Genomic DNA, 4,864 nt, shown 5'->3' on the forward strand with positions numbered 1-4,864 from the left:
GCAGAGACTCCTCAGTCCTGTCCCAAATCCTGCACTTATAGTCTCCACATTAAACAAGTCCTTGAGCCTCCTGGCAGCTGGATTTACTACAGTTAGGCCCTAATAAATCAGCCTCTCTTTAACACTTTTCACTTTCTAAAACCAAGTCTTACTGGTGACCCTGACAGCAAGTATAATAAGGGACAGATAGGGCAGCCTTAATGTGACAAATTCCAATACACACAACCCTCTGCACACAGTTTCATACAGCACTTTTCTGTAGCCTTACAGAATCAGTCTATATGAAGAATCACAGAATATCCTGAGTTTGAAGGGATCCACAAGGATCACATCCAGCTCCTGGCCCTGCACAGGATATTCCAAGGGTCACACCATGTGCCTGAGAGCATTGTCCAAATACTTCCTGAACTCTGTCAGGCTTGGTGCTCTGACTGCTTCCCTGGGGAGCCTGTTCCAGTGCCCAGCCACCCTCTGGGTGAAGAACCTTTTCCTGATATCCTAACTCTTCCCTGACACAGCCTCAGGCCATTCCTTTGGGTCCCTGTCACTGGCCAGCAGCCTGCCCCTCCTCTTCCCCTCATGAAGATGTTGAAGACTGCAGTGAGGTCTCCTCTGTTTCCTCCAGGCTGAACAGACCAAGTGACCTCAGCCACTCCTCACAAAGCTTCCCCTCAAGACTCTTCACCATCTTTCTAGCCCTCATTTGGATGCTTTCTAAGAGTGCCTTAGAATGGTCAAGTCTTCCCTGACAACATGAAAGGCTTACTGGGAATTTCTCACAAACCACCAGTCAACATGTTCAACATTAGGCTGGTGTTCACCTCACCCCCATGAGCTCAGGCACTCTACAATGCAATTGATGGTGACAGTTCATAAACAGGAACCCCATGGATGTCTCTCCTCAGCTGAATAGTCCCCGTTTACTTCATATGTGTAACACTGACATCTTCTTCTTTCAGCTTAAACATCTGTAAGCCTGCCATGTTATCTAACCAGTCAGCAAAGAAATTCCAGCTGTATCTCATTTCTTCTCCTCTGGAGAAAAAAAAAAACAGTGACCACATCAGTCAGTTCTCAAAAACTTCACAGACATGTACCTCTGACTGCTGCATCTGCTCTAGGACTGCCCAGTATACATCAAGTATAGTTTTTGTTCCTGTTTAAATATCTTTTTTTCCTTTTCCAGTGTGGAATTTTACCCCCAGAGTAACACACTAAAAAAAAAACAGTTTGATGCCTTCCACCTTAGGGATTTACAGCCTGGAACTCATAATGAAGGCAGTTTAGACAAACTTCTCTCACTTTATGTTGAAACAGAAGAGAAATACTCACCCAGTCAGTTCACATTTGAGTGACACACCCCCAGTCCCAAGAGAAATTCTAATCAGGGTCATCTTCAACGACAAGCACAAAGGGAAAGAAATTAACTACAGTATTCTCCTCCCTCATGTCTAATCCAGCTAATCATAGCTGCTGTCACCACAGCAAACTCTCCCTTCTCTTCTGAGTGTCCTTTTGTGAACTGATTGATAATTCCTATTGAAGCTGGCTGCAGCTATCCCATGCTACCCAAACAACTGTACCTAATGCCTCTTCAAACATTTCTCCCCTCAAAGTCTCCTGTACCATATCCCTCTCAGACATGTCAAGGAACTCTGGATTGGTTGGTTTAGTCTCACAAAACATGGAACACCAACACTCCTATGTTAAATCCTGCAATTGCATAAATAGTCTTGTTCAGTGATCCAGAACAGAACCAGTCAAGTCACTGCAGAGGCAGCATGAGAACTTTCTATCACCTTTCCCAGGCAGTTATCACCAGAGCCAGTGATTCTCCCTACTGAGACCTAGAAACTTCCCTGCAATATTAAACTTGATGACGAATTTGCCACACCTCCTAGCAGAGATCAACAAGCAAAAATCACTGATCAAGCATCACCTGACCAAACCCAGTCTTATCTCATATTTCCTTAGTTATTTCAGATGAATATTTAAAACATTTCAAAAAGATTCTCTTAACATATTCAGAATTAAATACCTCACAGGAAGCTGCCCATGAAAGTCTTCAGTATTCCTAAGCAGACTGTCCATCCTGAATGTGTGGTTATGATTTTTATGCCATTCAATTTGTACAATAAAAGCAAACCCCTAATCTACTTGAAGCCTGTGTAAAAACCCTGTGTCATGTTGTTATTCCCTTCCAACAGCAAAAGGCCAAATCTGAAGCCAGCCTGTAGCAATCACAGTGCTCACACAATAATTACAAAGAATCTGGACATAATTACTGGGATTTGGTTCAACAACGTTACAAAGGTGGAGCTGGGATTTCTTCTTGTTTTTTCTTTCCATTCATGTTAATTTTCTGTCCTCTTCCACTACAGGTTAGAAGCCTAGAAGATCAACATGAAGATCAACACTGAAATACCTAGATTTTAGTCCAACCTTATGGAAACATCCAATGTAATCTTTTCATTTATTTTATCAGATTAAATGAGAATAAATATTTTGCCTTTTCCCTGTTAATGGGAAAGATGGTCCAAAAGTTGCACAATCTCTTGACATGGCTGTCTGAAATGCAAACAGTGGAAAGATCGCTGTATTTCAACCCTACTACAGAGCAGTGCTGCATGGTTCCCACTAAATTTGTTTTTAAAAGGGATTAGGTTTCTCATAACCTGTGCTGAGGCACCTGAAATATTTTTCAAGTACTGGGAATGCACCAGGTTTCAACACAGTCAACTATGATTCTTCAGGAGCTGCTGACTTGCTCTGATCTAATTCCTGAGTTTCTGTTTGCTTTCACAATCACAGGATTAACTTTCTGTGTGCTCACCTACCTTAATAAAGCTGCAGATACCAGATGGGGGTAGTGAGTACACAAAGTTATATTTGACGAGAGAGGGATTCTCATACCCTCTTGTTCAGTCACACATGAGCACCTTCCAATGTTCATCTGCTCATCTCTCTTCATACTGGAAGACTGAGTCACTCACAGATGGTCTTTCCCCCTCCTTGTTCCCACCTACACAGCAATGACTAAGAGGAATCTCAGAGACTCCATTTGAGCCACCATATTTGTGTGTCCAAGTGCAGCTCTACTCCCAGTTCATGAATTCATTTCTCACAAGGTCCTTTCCTGTGCTTCATCCTTTTTCTACCTCGTGACATGCTGAGAGAGATGGGGAATTTTCCTTGATACATGCAGATGACTTGTTCTCTCAACAAGTCTCTCGACTTCAGAGTGACTGAGAATCCCATGATTGGGCATTAATAGCAGCTTTCACCAGTGTGAAACATGCATGCCAGTTCTGAACCCTCACATCCACACTGTTAGGTGAGATACATCTCCTAACAATACAGATTTAAGCTTGCCCTGTACTTGAACGTGCTTTGCTGCTCAGGTTTGTAAATCCAGGGAATTTCATCCAAGAAGGGGCAAATTGATGTCCCAAGGACATTAAAATTCCTGTCAGAGGACTGCTGGCACAGGACAGAACCCTTCCACTTAAAGCATATGCTATGCTCTGTCAGTAGCCACCCAGGTCCTGCTTTAGTGCAGACCCACCACAAGTGATACAGTTCTGAGAACCACAGGGAAACTTCGAGGACAGCCTGTGGCAGCAGCTACAGAGAGAAAACAACAACTCTCCAACACCTAAGACCTTTTCTCCAAGGATTCTTCCCTAACAGCAGTGATAGCAAACAGAAAAAAGTGAAGGAATTCCACCTCTTCCAACTTAGATCAGAGGATACCCATCATCATTATAACATGACTCTGCATCCCAAGTTACTTTTCTGTATTGCCACTTACATCCTTCTCATCAGGCCCCGAGTTCATGTGCCTGTGACCGAGTTTTTCTTCCAGGCCTCCCAGGGGATCATCAAACAGCAGCTCATTGCACAGCATCCACAACATCTATCTCCCTGTCATTAAGGTAAACAGAGGCACAGTCAGCCTATCTCTTTTGGTACCTGGTTTTGGCATCTCTCTCCTCAGTCACCTCAGCTGACAGTGCACTGTGGTGTCACAAGCCACCTCTCCACCTCTAACACTTGTTTTTCCAGCAGGCTGGCCCATTTCAGCAGCAGATAATGTGGATAACAGATATCAACTGATTTTACCAACAAAATGGATCATCCTACAGTGCCTCCTCTTCCTCCTCGTAATCCCTCTTATGATGGTCTATTTTGGGAGTAGCAAAGGAAAAGAACAGAATAAAATTAAATAGAACAGTGTAAGTCAGGATAGAGACATGTTTGACTGCAGCTGTTTGATCACCAGAAACAACTGGCAGAGCTGTATGAAAACTCCCATTTCTATAGAGTCTGAGACCCACCTGGAAACAGAGCAGTGTACTCCCATGAATTACCTGGTCTCTGAAGAAGCAAGTGAACAATCATCCCCTGACAAAGTTACTTACCAATAACAGAGGTATGGTTGTTACACTTGAAGTGCTGCCTAGAGAATAACCAACTGAACTGTTGGCCTTCTGCATAATTGCTACTAATAGAGAAACTAGGTCAAAGACAGCAGTCAGCCACAACTGGGATGCAACTAAAAATCCATATGAAACTCAAGTTAGAAGTTTAGCTTTGAGTACCTAAGTCAGACACGTGAACCCAACTGTCAGCAAGTATCTGGAAGCAGCCCCCACCACATCCCCAAACCAGTGACTACTGGTAAAAAACACAGCCTGTGCTATAAATTAATACCAACAGCAGCAGAGACTTGTTCACTTCATTCTGCCCCACTGCCCCTGCTGTGAAAATAAATAATTTTATCTGGTACAGCACAAGTACAACATTGCAACAGATCAGTGCAATTTCTAAAACCTGGAGCAAGTACAAGGCAAACAATCCAGGC

At 43.2% G+C, this 4,864-nt stretch overlaps 1 protein-coding gene across 6 annotated transcripts in view; it reads left to right on the plus strand.

The window, feature by feature from the left end:
• The window catches only part of SPAG17 (sperm associated antigen 17), a 90,993-nt gene extending 88,451 nt beyond the window's left edge, over positions 1-2,542 (plus strand). For all 6 annotated transcript variants that reach the window (XM_086884001.1, XM_086884002.1, XM_086884006.1 and 3 more), the window contains one exon: positions 2,382-2,542. The gene's annotated coding sequence lies outside the window, so the exon portion shown is untranslated. The remainder of the gene's footprint in view (positions 1-2,381) is intronic.
• Positions 2,543-4,864: the final 2,322 nt, after the last annotated feature.

This window comes from Cyanistes caeruleus, chromosome 3 (genome assembly GCF_971803275.1).
Source record: "Cyanistes caeruleus chromosome 3, bCyaCae1.hap1.1, whole genome shotgun sequence".
In the NCBI taxonomy this organism is placed as follows: Eukaryota; Metazoa; Chordata; class Aves; order Passeriformes; family Paridae; genus Cyanistes; species Cyanistes caeruleus.